Here is a 15,094-nt window from a genome sequence, read left to right as displayed (position 1 = left end):
CTTGTGAAACCAATCTAAAGGCCATCTAACCTATGCTATTCTAATATCATCCATATTTTTATCTAATGATCATTTCAATGCCCTTAATAATGGTGAGTCCACTACTATTGCAGGCAGGACATTCCAAGCTCTTACTACTCTCTGAGTAAAGAACCTACTTCTGACATTTGTCCTATATCTATCACCCCTCAATTTAAAGCTATGTCCCCTTGTGCTAGACATCACCATCTGAGGAAAAAGGCTCTCACTGTCCACCCTATCTCAACCTCTGATCATTTTTTTTCCATTAAGTCACCTTTTAACCTTTTTCTCTCTAACAAATACAGCCTCACGTCCCTCAGCCTTTCCTTGTAAGACCTTCTCTCCAGACCAGGCAACATCCTAGTTAATCTCCTCTGCACCCTTTCCAATGCTTCCACATCATTCCTATAATACGGTGACCAGAACTGCACACAATACTCCAAGTGCAGCCGCACCAGAGTTTTGTACAGCTGCAACATGACCTGATGTCTCCAAACCTCAATCCCTCTACCAATAAAAGCTAACACACCATAAGCCTTCTTTGTGGGCGGCACGGTGGCACAGTGGTTAACACTGCTGCCTCACAGCGCCAGAGACCCGGGTTCAATTCCCGCCTCAGGCGACTGACTGTGTGGAGATTGCACATTCTCCCCGTGTCTGCGTGGGTTTCCTCCGGGTGCTCCGGTTTCCTCCCACAATCCAAAGATGTGCAGGTCAGGTGAATTGGCCATGCTGAATTGCCCGTCGTGTTAGGTAAGGGGTAAATGTAGGGGTATGGGTGTGTTGCGATTCGGCGGGGCGGTGTGGACTTGTTGGGCCGAAGGGCCTGTTTCCACACTGTAAGTAATCTAATCTAATCTTAACAACCCTATCAACCTTGGTGGCAACTTTCAGGGATCTATGTACATGGACACCGAGATCTCTCTGCTCATCTACACTATCAAGAATCTAACCATTAGCCCAGTACTCTGTATTCCTATTGCTCCTTCCAAAGTGAATCACCTCATACTTTTCTGCATTGAGCTCCGTTTTCCACCTCTCAGCCCAACTCTGCAGCTAATCTATGTCCCTCTGTAACCACTTACATCCTTCCATACTGTCCACAACTTCACCGACCTTAGTGTCATCTGCAAATTTACTAACCCATCCTTTTACACTCTCATCCAGGTCATTTATAAAAATACATACAGCAGTGGCCCCAAAACAGATCCTTGCAGTTAACTATTAGTAACTGAATTCCAGGGTGAACATTTCCCATCAACCACCACCCTCAGTCTTCTTACACCTAGCCAATTTCTGATCCAAACCGCTAAATCACCCTCAATGCCATGCCTCTGTATTGTGTGCAATAGCCAACCATGGGGAACCTTATCAAACGCCTCACTCAAATCCATGTACACCACATCAACTGCTTTTCCCTCATCCACCTGTTTGATTACCTTCTCAAAGAACTCAATAAGGTTTGTGAGACAAGACCTACCCTTCACAAAACTGTGTTGACTATCTTGAATCGAGTTATTCCTCTGTAGATGAATATAAATCCTATCTCTTATAATTTTTTCCAACATTTTACACACAACCAAAGTAAGGCTCACTGGTCTATAACTACCGGGGTTGTCTCTGCTCCCCTTCTTGCAAGGGAGCAACATTTGCTGTTTTCCAGTCTTCTGGCACTATTCCTTAAGACAATGATGATATAAACACCAAAGCCAAAGGCTCTGCAATCTCTTCCCTGGCTTCCCAGAGAATCCCCGGATGATTCCCATCCAGCCCAGGGGACTTATCTGTCTTGCACACTTTCCAGAATTGTTACACGTCCTCCTTATGAACCTCAATCCTGTCTAATCTAATAGCCTGTAGCTTGTTAAAAATCACACAACACCAGGTTATAGTCTAATAGGTTTATTTGGCAGCACTAACTTTCGGAGCATTGCTCCTTCATCAGGTGATTGTGGAGAATAAGATTGTAAGACACAGAATTTATAGCAAAGGTTCACAGTTTGATGTAACTGAAATTATATATTGAAAAAGACCCAGATTGTTTGTTAAGTCTCTCATCTTTTAGAATGACCATGTTCGTTTCAGTTCTTTCATATGTAAATGGAAAATCTTTTTTTTAAAAGTTACATTCTCAAGTGGACTTTAACAATTAGTGTCATGTCGGCCCAGAAACGGTGTTGAAGGTGTTAACTCCCTGTGAGACTGTCAGTGCCACAATGGTCAGACTGATTCTAATCTAATAAATGGATTTACAGAATCTTACTTGGATTCATGCAATTTTTGAGCAAAGTACATTATCTGGACCGACATGACACCAATTGTTAAAGTCCACTTGAGAATGTAACTTTTAAAAATAATTTTGCGATTTACATTTGAAAGATCTGAAACCAACATAGTCACTCAAAGAAACGAAAGACTTAACAAACAATTCAGGTCTTTTTCAATATATAATTTCAGTTATATCACACTGTAAACTTTTGTGATAAATTCTGTGTCTTACAATCTTACACACCACAACCACCTCATGAAGGAGCAGTGCACCGAAAGCTAGTGCTTCCAAGTAAACCTGTCGGATTATAACCTGGTGTTGTGTGATTTTTAACTCTGTACACCCCAGTCTAATGCAGGCACCCCCAAATCAAGCCTGTATCTCAGTATTCTCCTCAACAACAATATATTTTTCCTCTCTTATCACTTTGGACTCCATTCACAACTTCCCACTACTGTCCTTAACTAACCCTAATTTCACTCTAGTCATTCTTTTATTCCTTACATAGTTATAGAAAGCTTTAGGGTTCTCCTTGATCCTATCTACCAAAGACTTTGATGTCCCCTCCTGGTTCTTCTTAACTCTCTCTTTAGGTCTTTCCTGGCTAATGTGTAACTCTCAAACACCATAACTGAGCCTTCATGTCTCAGCCTAACATAAGCCTTCTTCTTCCTCTTGACAAGCGGTTCAACTTCTTTAGTAAATCCCAGCTCCCTCACTAGACCATTTACTCCCTGCCTGACAGGTACATAATTATCAAGGACATACAGTAGCTGTTCCTTAAACATGCTCCACATTTCAATTGTGCCCATCCCCTGCAGTTTCCTTCCCCATCTTACGCATTCTAAAACTTGTCTAATCGCATCATAATTTCCTTTCCCTCAGCTATAACTCTTGCCCTGTCCCTTTCCATCGCTAATGTAAATTTAACCGAATTGTGGTCACGGTCACCGAAATGCTCATCTACTTCCAAATCTAGCACCAGACCTGGTTCATTACCAAGTGCCAAATCCAATGTGGCCTTACCTCTTGTTGGCCTGTCTACATACTGTGTCAGGAAACCCTCCTGCACACATTGGACAAAAACTGACCCATTTAATTTCTCAAACTATAGCGTTTCGAGTCAATATTTGTAAAGTTAAAGACCCCATTACAACTACCATGCTACTTTCACTCTTATCCAGAATTACCTTTGCAATCCTATCCTCTACATCTCTGGAGGTTTTCAGAGACCTATAGAAAACTCCCAAAAGGGTAACCTCTCCTTTCCTGTTTATAACCTCAGCCCATAATACCTCAGTAGACGGGTCCTCAAATGTCCTTCCTTTAACCATAATACTGTCCTTGACTAACAGTGCCACACCTCCCACCTTTTTACCATCTTTCCTGTCTTACTGAAACCTGCAAAAACCAATCCTGTCACAGCTCTATCCACGGTGCCCACCTGGACAGCATACCTACCGGGTCACCGTAACCACCTGGACACCGTAACCACCTGGTCACTGTACCCATCTGGTCACTGTAACCACCTGGTCACTGGACTCACCTGATCACCATACTCATCTGGTCACTGTAACCAACTGGACACCGTACCCACCTGGACACTGAAACCACCTGGTCACCATAACCACCTAGTCACCGGACCCACCTGGTCACCGTACCCATCTGGTCACTATAACCACTTGGACACTGTACCCACCTGGCCACCTTAACCACCTCAACACCTAAACCACCTGGACACCTAAACCACCTGGACACCGTACCCACCTGACCACCGTAACCACCTGGTCACCGTAACCTGACCATCGTAACCATCTGGTCACCATACTAACCTGGTCACCATAACCTGACCACCGTAACCACCTGGTCACCTTAACCACCTCGACACCTAAACCACCTGGATACCATACCCACCTGACCACCGTAACCACCTGGTCATCGTACTCACCTGGTCACCGTAACCTGGACACTGTACCCACCTGGTCACCTTAACCACCTCGACACCTAAACCACCTGGACACCTAAACCACCTGGACACTGTACCCACCTGACCACCATAACCACTTGGACAGCATGCTCACCTGATCACCGTATCCACCTGGACACTGTAACCACCTGGATACCTTACCCACATGGATACCTTATCCACCTGGCTACCTTAAACACCAGGTCACCGTACCCTTCTGGTCACCGTAACCACTTCTCTCACTGGTTTACCCATTTGAACACTTAACTCCTTCACACTTACTGATACACAGAAAATGTGCTGAAATGTCCAGTTACCAGAAATCAGGAGCTGGTGCCATAAAAAGAGTGTGCGTTTTGGCTTCCTCTGACAGTTCAGTGCTTTTAGGAATGATTCTGATTTAAACATCATCCCCTATTTCTGAAGAGGCTGAATTTAAAAATCCTGGCAAGAAATATTGAGCTCAATCATTATTTAAAAAACGAAAGAAGAGGCAGTAATTTGGTAGTGATCTCGCTCCTCAGAAGATTCAGAGTCAGACTTGCGTTCAAAATCCTTTTAGTTCTGAGATACTTTAAAATGATGCAAATAAATCTGCTTGGATGTAAAGCTGGCATCATTACTTTATTGTTCTGAAATAAATCAGACAGTTACAAAATGCTTCAAATTGACAGAATTCTGTCTCTGATGTTGAGGCCACAGTATTGATAAGGCTGGTTCAGTTCTCCGTTTCAAATAAAGTGAACTGAAATGAAAATGATGAAGCATGTAACATGAGCTGCCAATGCACTGCCATCATTTTCACCCCAGGGAATACCATTATCTGCATCTGCACTCTCTGATGGGGTGGGAGGAGGAGGAGGAGGAGGCCATGTGAGGTTTTCACATTGAGCTTAATGTATTGAGCCAAAGCTGGGAAAGGCAAACAAAGTGTCAGACAATCTCTGTCAGATCTTATTGGTTAAGGAAATGGGAACAAGAGAAAAGCTGTGAAAATAGTGAAAAGTATTTGGGATTGACTTCAGGGAGCAAGGTTAATTAAATAGTAATAAACTTTTTCTCTGTGTTTGAGCAACCTTATTCTGTGAAATGAATTGCCAACTCTGGAGACTGAACTTCTCAGCTTCTCTTGGATGTGTAAAGTTTAATAGTTTGTGAGGCCAAACAAGAATAGAAAGCTTTAGATTAGATTATTTACAGTGTGGAAACAGGCCCTTCGGCCCAACAAGTCCACACCGCCCCACCCAATTCACCTGACCTGCACATCTTTGGAGTGTGGGAGGAAACCGGAGCATCCGGAGGAAACCCACAGACACGGGGAGAATGTGCAAACTCCACACAGTCAGTAGCCTGAGGCGGGAATTGAACCCGGGTCTCTGGCGCTGTGAGGCAGCAGTGCTAACCACTGTGCCTTTTGCATTGCAGCTACAAATAAAATATATTTTCCAAGTTTTAAAACGGCTGTCACTGATAGGAAAAGCAACGTGAATACCATTCCATTTCACAATTCTCCACCTTTAACTACACATTGTGGGAAAAACTGCACTACAGTTAGAAGGCAACCATTCAAGAGCTGGGAAATGGTGACAGCTCCTGTGCATATTACAATCAGAGGGTCAAATAACATCGTGCTGCAGTAGTAATGTCCCTAACTCTGAGTCCAGATGCACAAGTTCAAATCCCACCTGCTCCAGATGTATATAATAACCTTTCTGAACAGGTTGATTAGAAACTATCTGTAATAACATGCCCAGATTGATCATCGGGTCCTATTAGTTGGTACTGAGTACAAATGCAACCCCTTAACTGTTCAGTCATTGATTACAGATACAATATCCCTCACGGGGAAACTGAGAAATGGCAGATTAGCTACTGAAATACTTGAAATGCTGAAGTATCAAAGCATAAAATAGATTCTCCATTAAATTTGTCCTCATTTGCTCGCTCACTCACTCTATACATATTTATGGAAATGATTTCATGTGATCACAGCTTATCTCCTGTGGCTGCTCTCACTGCAATCACCTGGCTTGGTGCCAATCATGAAATCTCTGAGGCCACAGTGTGGACAATGTGATTGCAGACAGAAACTCAAGTTAAACACAAAGCTAATATTTAACATATGAAAGAGAAATGACTCTGCACAATCTTTTGCAGCCTGTAATTTTGAGAGAATGAATTCCGAAAAAAAATATCAAATCACGTCCCTAATTCAGAGCTGACTCGGAAATGATTGTGGATGAGTTTGAGCTATACAGAATTAGGGAGTCCTGCAGGCCATTTGACCCACTGTCTCAATCCTGGCTGTTTTATAGTAATACTCAGTTAGTCCGATTCTCCACTTTTGAAGAGATAGTGACAAGGATTGGAAGGGGAGGCGGTGACATTGTGACAATGTTACTGGGTCAGTAATCCATGGGCAGGTTCAAATCTAACCATGGATGATGGTGAAATTAAACTCAGTGAAATCTTGAATTAAAGGTTGATCTAATGAAGACCATGTCTTGACAAACCCATCTGGTTCACTCATCCTAACTGGTTTCTGATGGAGGACCATGTCCTGACTCTGTGCAGTTACTATCTAAAAGAGATTGCAGGAATGGTCCAGCTGATCACAGCTTGTGAATATAAAAGCAGGTTATGTTTCCACTGCTGCTGCTACTCCCAACCAAACAGTGACAATCTGTGTCGAACTTAATCACATTCATAGGCCCTCAAGCGAAATGTCTCTGTTGCATATCCACTGTTTTATTCTCTCTGTTCAACCCACTTGAATATTTTTAATTTATCATTGATAATGTCTTTTCCAAATTCTCATCCCCCACCCCTCTCAACTCCTACATGCCAACTCTATTTTACTTACCATTCATTAGAATGCTGAATCTTATCCATGTTTACACCATCCCTTGTCTCAATCTGTTGGCTTTCTACTTCTGTGTCAAATGTTACGTGAATACAGTAGTTATCCTACCTGCTCCTCTCCATGTACAGATAACTGATATTATCTAACCCCAGGGTTAACCTTTTTCGTGTAATGTTACAGAATCCTGAGAAGATCAGGAAACCTTTGTGGAGAGTGAGAGAAACATGAAAAAAGCTTCCCAGTTCAGAGTTTCTTGGTCAGAAATTCTGAAAAACAATCATTTACCTGAAAAGTAGAACCTTGTTTCCTATTCCAAAGACATTCTCAGATGTAGTGAGCAGACAGGGCGCTGAAGGGCTTATTATTCCATTTCAGAAACCCAAAATCCAGTACTTTGCTCATGCCTCTCCTTCATATAAACAAATTGACTTTGTTGTTGGCCAAAAGGAATTGATTTCATAACTATGTCATTAAAACATTGTATCTTGTAGCAATAGCTCCAAACTGTATGTTTTAAATACTAAGTAAACTCTGGAGTCAAATACAGACCAAAGGGCCATCAGCCAAGTCCTTCAAGTCTGGGACAAGAATATTCCAGTCTGAAGACTGGAGCCAAGTCTTGGCTGAGGAATAGGGAGTCACATCTGCTCAGAGGCATTTCTGATGCGATCATTCAGTTCTTAGTTTGTTAGACGGACTGGCAAGTTTCTCAGTAAGTGCAATGACGGATCTTATGGGATAGTGAGCAGGAGCTTCTGATCCAACTGGGGCCTTCCTGGGTTGAATGTCCTGCTGCCATTTTTAAAGGCAACTTTAACAGCCCTTCACTCACTGAGAGCCAGGAGGACCTCCTCAACATCCCTCTTAACCCTCCCTCCTCTGGAGGTGTCAAATCTGAAGAAAAAACTAGCCCATGGTGTCACAAGGCTTCTGCTCCATGTCTAGAAACGGTCAGAAATTCTGTTTCATAATGACACAACAGAAGGCCTCTATCTGACCAAGGTGGCCTGGCCTGAGGTAGCAGGTCAGGACTGGGTAGGGTGGCATTGGGCAGGACTAGCCGAGGGCAGGCCATGACTGTAGGCCCCACAAGAAAAGCTGGAGCCAGTGCAGGGAAAGATAACCAATCCCCTGTGCTCCACCAGGTTTAGGGACACTATCAGCTCAATGCGAGTTCCCATCACTTGGTGTAACAGTGCTGATGTACGGGGCTATCACATTGGAGAATCCTCAACAATCCTCAGCACTACGTAAACAAAGTGCAATGACTGGACGACTGCCCATTCTGCTCTCAGCAGCTCACTCTTTCTGCTCACCACTGCACATTCCATGGGGATAAACAGAAGAAGATGAGGCGGAGGAAGAGGAGACAGCTTCTCCTTGGCTCTCCCTCCATCTCTCCCACTCACTCCTGCCACCCCTCTCCTTCCCCTCCTCCCATCCTGCCCCAGAGAATGAGGTCTCCCAGGTCCGAGACGATGCACTGACCCAGCAGTTCCATGCATGGCCCAACAGACACTGGCTGTTTCCCAGTTACTCCATAAACTTATGGCCAAAGCATAGAGGCACCATCAGGGACCCGTTAACCTTCTCTAGGTACTCTGCGGCAGTGTACGTGAGTTGGACTTTGGCAACAAAGTGCGTCCAAGCCCAAGGGTTTGCAGGGTCCCAACCAGATACCTGTAATCCACTCTGAACAGCTTTTCCTGATCAAAGGTGCTCGACAGGCCAGCCCTCTGGGAATAATGGATTACATCTCAGACCAGGTAGCTATTGTCGTGGGCCAATGTAGGACTGGTCTGGACGGATCATGTAGTCAAACACAGTGCTGAGGCAAAGTGCCTCTGAAAGGATCTTGTGGTCTATGCTGAGGAGGGAGACTGGATGCCAATTCTTTAACAAATTTTCTTAGGCAACAGAGTGATAACAACTCTGCGCCAAGAAAGGGGCATCTCTCCAGTCGTGATATATTCAGAAGAATATCAGAAACAGGAGCAGGAATAGGCCATCTGGCCCATCGAGTCTGCTTGGTCATTCAATAAGATCATGGCTGATCTTTTCATGGACTCCACTCCACCTACCCAGCAACCATAACCTTTACTTCCTTTACTATTCAAAAATCCATCTATCTTTGCCTTAAAAACATTCAATGTCCCATTGCCCCAGCTGTTTCACTGAGCAGGGAATCTGCTCAGGTTCACAACCCTTTGGGTGAATAAATTCCTCCTCAAATCAGTCCTAAATCTGCTCCCCTTATTTTAAGACATTGGCCCATAGTTCTAGTTTCACCTGTCAGTGGAAACAACCTCCAAGCTTCTATTTTATTGATTCCTTTCATAATTTTATTTGTTTCTATGAGATCCCCGTCCCCCATTCTTCTAAATTCCAATGAATATAATCCCAGTTTATTCAGTCTCTCCTCATAAACCAACACTCTCAACTCCGGAATCAATTTGGTGAACTTCCTCTGCAATCCCTCTCATGCCAGTACATCCTCTCTCAAGTAAGGAGACCAAAACTGCACACAGTACTCCAGGTGTGGCCTCACCAGCACCCTGTACAGCTGCAACGTAACCTCTCTGCTTTTAAACTCAATCCCTTTAAGCAATGAAAGACAAGATTCTATTTACCTTCTGCATTACTTGTTGCATCTACAGACCAACCTTCTGTGATTTACGCACAAGAACACCCAGGCACTCTGCATAGCTGCATACTGAAATTTTTCACCATTTAAATAATAGTCAATTTTGCTGTCATTCCTACCAAAAATAGATGACCTCAAATTTACCAACATTGTTCTCCATCTGTCAGACCCTTGCCCACTCACATAAATATCTATATCCCTCTGCAGACTTTCACTGTCCTCTACACACTTTGCTCAGGCACTCATCTTAGTGTCATCTACAAACTTTGACATGCTACATGTGGTCTCCAACGTCAAAACATCTATGTAAATTATAAAATATTGCCTTCCCAACACTGGTTCCTGAGGCACATCACTAGCTACTGATCACCCATTAGAAAAACACCCATTTATCCCCACTGCTTGTTTCCTGTTAGTTAACCAATCCTCTAACCATGTGAGTACATTGCCCGTACCGCCGTACATCTTTATCTAATGCAGCAGCCTTTTGTGCGGCACCTTGTTGAATGCCTTTCGGAAATCTAGATACACCACATCTACTGGGTCCCCACTGCTTGGCGTGCTTGTAATGGCTCCATAGAATTCCAGTAAATTAGTTAAACGTGACCGGCCTTTCATGTACCCATGCTGCATCTACCCAAAGTTACAACTCATTTGCAGATATCTCACCATTTCTTTCTTGATTATAGATTTAAGCATTTTCTCCAATCCAGGAGTTAAGCTAACCAGCCTATAGTTACCCACCTTTTGTCTGTCTCCTTTTTTAAACATTGGTGTCACACTTGATGTTATGCATTCTGCTGGAATCACCCCCAGAGTCCACCAAATTTTGGTAAATTACTACAAACACATTTGTTAACTCCTCTGCCATCTTTTTTAGGCCCCAGGGTGTATTCCATAAGGGCCAGCATACTTGTCTAACTTTAGCCCCATTAGCTTACCCAACGCTACCTCTTTAGTGATAATGATCATTTCTTGGTCCTCATTTGCCATAGCCCCTTTGTCAATTCCTGGCATGTTATCAGTGTCATCCACTGTGGTACAAAATACCTATTCAATGTCCCGACCATTTCCTCATTTCCCATTGTTAAATCTCCCTTCTCATTTTCTGAAGGATCAGAGTTTACCTTAGCCAATCTTTTCTGGTTTATATATTTGTAGAAACTTTTCCTTTCTTTTTTTATCATTCTGAACTAGTTTATTCACATAATCCATCCTAATTTTCTTTATAGCTTTTCTCTTGGCTTTCTGTTAATCTTTAAAGATTTTCCAATCACCTTGTTTCCTACTAATCTTTGCCACTTTATATGCATTAGCTTTTAATTTGAGACCCTCCTTTATTTCCTTAGTTATCCATGGCTGTTTAGCCCTTTTCCTGCAGTCCTTCCTTTTGACTGGGAGATACTTTTGCTGAGTACTATGAAACAATTGCTTTGAAAGTCCTCCACTGTTCCTCCACTGTCCCACCATATCGCTTTTGCTCCAGTCTACCTTAGCCAACTCTTCTCTCATCCCACTGTAGTCTCCTTTGTTTAAATATAAGACACTGGTATTGTATTTTATCTTCTCACACACCATCTGTATTTCTGCCCTAATGTCATCCTTAAATATCAGAGCTACACCACCTCTCTTACCTTCCTGTCTGTCCTTCTGAATAATCTGATACTCCGGGATGCTCACGACCATCCTGCAACCAGGTCTCTGTAATGGCCACTAACTCATACCCATTCACAATGATTTGTGTCATCAACTCATCTACCTTGTTTCGAATGCTGTGAGCATTCAGGTAAAATGCCCTTTTGAATCTTTGAATAACCTTTGTTTTCAAACATTCTCACTTTTTCTTCACTACCTGGTTTCCACTCATCTTAGTGCTACACTGATCAGCTGCTTAGATTAGATTAGATTACTTACAGTGTGGAAACAGGCCCTTCGGCCCAACAAGTCCATACTGCCCCGCCGAATCGCAACCCACCCATACCCCTAACCCAGCACTACGGGCAATTTAGCATGGCCAATTCACCTGACCTGCACATCTTTGGACTGTGGGAGGAAACCCATGCAGACACGGGGAGAATGTACAAACTCCACACAGTCAGTCGCCTGAGGCGGGAATTGAACCCAGGTCTCTGGCGCTGTGAGGCAGCAGTGCTAACCACTGTGCCACCGTGCCGCCCATGCTTCTTGCATGTGACTATCTTGATTCTCTTTTTTCCTTAAGGTATCAACCACTCTTGCTAAATTAGAGCCTCTCCTTATGTTCTGATCCCCCAGTCAAGATAGTTTAACGTCCACCCAACAGAGCTATCAAAACCACCCACTAGAATGTTGGTCCCATCATTGTTTGGGTGAAGACAGTCCCTCCTGAACAGGTCCCATCTTTCCCAGAAATGGTCTCACTTATTCAGAAATCTAAAACGACCTGCCTACACCAACCACCTCAACCACCTTCTTCTCCGAGTTGCTAGTACAAACATGTACCATGGCCCATGGCGATTCCCCTCCCCTCCACAGTACTCTGCAACCATTCAGTAACCTGCAGGACCGTTGCACCAGGGAGGCATAACACCATTCTGCTGTCACTAAAGTGGCTGCAGATATGCCTTTCTGTTCCCCTCATAACTGAGTCTCCTATCACTATGACCTAATCACCTTTTCTCCTCACTCTGTGCAGCTGAGTGACCCATTATGCTGTGGGTTTGCTTTGACTGCAATTTCCTGAGGCATGATCATTTTGGCCAAAACTTGGCACAGAGTACTGGTTGGCTATTGGGGTGGTCTTAGGGGATTCCTGCAGTGCATGCCTTGCCTTATGCTAGCGTATGATGGCCCATCCCCTATCCTCCCACTCCCTTTAACACTGTGGGTTATCGACCACCTTGGATGTGATATTCACATAACTCTCATTCTTCCGGATGCTCTTCAGTGCCTCCAGACCTTGAGTTGGTGGCACTGACAACACCTCTTGCACACGGATAGTTTACCGATGTAATCTGCATTCACTGACTCCCATGTGGTCTAGGTGGAGCACACCGTGTGAAGTAACTGGCCTGTCATCCCTTGAACTACCCCAAAAATTACCCACTAAAGAAAAACTAAATCTAATTCTCATTAACTGACACTAACAGTTAACTAGTTAGTAAATCTGATAAGAGTAAAAAATGAATGAGTTATACTCACCCCTCAAACAGACAATCACTTATTGGCTTGGCCATGACATTACTCCGGGATCTTGCATTCCCTCTCACCGGAAGCTGTTTACCGGTTCCCGGATCTCCACCCTTCGAATGCTGCTGCCTCTGAGGTAAGACCTCCAGGAGCCACCCCCCGGCATTCCAGAATGCCCTGAAGAACTCCAACGTCAGCCCATCCAGGCCCGGTGACTTGCCCCTGGAAAGACAGTCCAGGGCACAATCAGCTCCTCCAAGCTCAGAGGGCCATCAAGACTCCCAGCACCCTCAGGGCTGACCTACAACAGGTTCTCCCATAGATCTCTGTGAGCTTCCTCACTGGGATGGACCTGGAGGAAAGAGAGGATTGGAGAATACAACCTGCCATATGGAGGCCTTTGGACCAGATGAGAAATACGCCGTGGAAATGCAGAGGCAGCCAATTCTGAATGCTCTGACTCCATGTCTCACAAAGGTGAAGGCGTTGGAATCGGGATAGAGATTTTGCCAGGTGTCTACCATGTCAAAGACTTGAAAAGTCCCTCACCTTCCTCACTGATCCTGAATTCTCCTGGCCATCTTTGCAGTCCCTCCCCTCCAGATGCAATTAAAACCTCACCCGAGGAGAATGACTTTGTCTCACGGATGGAACTGAGGACAGTAGTCACGTTGTCAAAGAAGCTCCATCTCTTCCTGTCCCATCTGAGGTACATATCCATTCCCAAAGTGAAGCAATGTGCCCTCAAACCAAACTCTCAGCCCTTAGTCTTCTTCTACACGTTTCTCTTGAGTAAATGTGCTCTCCCATCTCAACAATGTCATCATTTAGCACTAGTACAGACCCTGTGTGGACGCTTAGATGGCTCAGTGTAGAGAGGGGGTGGCAGGGCCAAGCACAGCTGCCTGGATATTGAATGGGAACCTGGAGAATTCTGCTGGTGTGTTGACACTTCTGCTGAGCTTTAAGGGAGTGAAGCATTCTTCTGTTAACAAAGGCAGCTGGCATTTCCTAGGCCCTTTGAAAAGCCATATGTGCCCTCGCACACGGGGGAAATGGGCTATTTCAGGACAACCCATTGGCTAACTATTTTAAAACTAATAGAATTATGACCACTGTTATAGTTTCCTCCATCAAAACGTTATGGGTTAGATCTTTTACAATCCTCTAAAGCAAGCGATAGCAATTGAAAGAACAAAGGCACTTCCACCCATACACACCTGCTATCCCACCAGAATATTGTTACAGTGCAAAAGAGACCACTCAGCCCTAACTGGGTCATTAACCGAGGATCATTACATATTGCCAGTTTCCTGTTTTCTCTCCATCCTCTTGCATGCTATTTCTATCCAATTAATAATCCATTGCCCCAGAATCAAGATCTCCCTTGACCTGCTCTCTTGATTTGGTTCCTCCTGATGGATTTTGTGATGTCCCACGTGATTAAATTAGGTTCCCTACAGTGTGGAAACAGGCTCTTCAGCCCAACCAGTCCACACCGACATGCCAAAGAGCAACCCACCCAGACCCATTTCCCTCTGACTAATGCACCTAACACTATGGGACAATTTAGCATGGCCAATTCACCTGACATGCGCATCTTTGGACTGTGGGAGGAAACTGGAGCACCCAGAGGAAACCCATGCAGACACGGGGAGAATGTGCAAATGCCACACAGTCAGTTGCCCGAAGCTGGAATCAAACCTGGGACCCTGGTGCTGTGAGGCAGCAGTGCTAACCACTGAGCCACAGGCAGAGAAAAGTCAGAACTCCTGAATGTAGCAGCTAATCAGACAGCCCAGATCGAGGTGACCCTGCCGAGATGTGAAATTCCATCCTGAAGAGGCTGATTAGAAAATGTCTGCAATAGTTTTTTATTCATTCCAAGACAGAGCTCTGACCAATCTAAATTATTCCTCCAAAATATTCTTCTATATATTGCTATTCAAAAAATTATTCAGCGACGGACCATCAAACAACATTTACTAAAGATTAGGTTTGTCTCTGTGCAGTTAGGATGTAGAATGGTTTGTTCCACATTGAGGGCAGGGGTATATGTGTTGAAGGGTATATGGTGTTGAGGGGTATAGGGTGTGGGGGGTATGGAGTATGGGATGTAGGGGGGTTGGAGTGTGGGGTGTTTGAGATCTAAAAGTTTGTGGA

This window comes from Chiloscyllium plagiosum, chromosome 20, assembly GCF_004010195.1.
Source record: "Chiloscyllium plagiosum isolate BGI_BamShark_2017 chromosome 20, ASM401019v2, whole genome shotgun sequence".
Classification (NCBI taxonomy): domain Eukaryota; kingdom Metazoa; phylum Chordata; class Chondrichthyes; order Orectolobiformes; family Hemiscylliidae; genus Chiloscyllium; species Chiloscyllium plagiosum.
Note: the sequence above shows the minus strand (reverse complement) of the source record.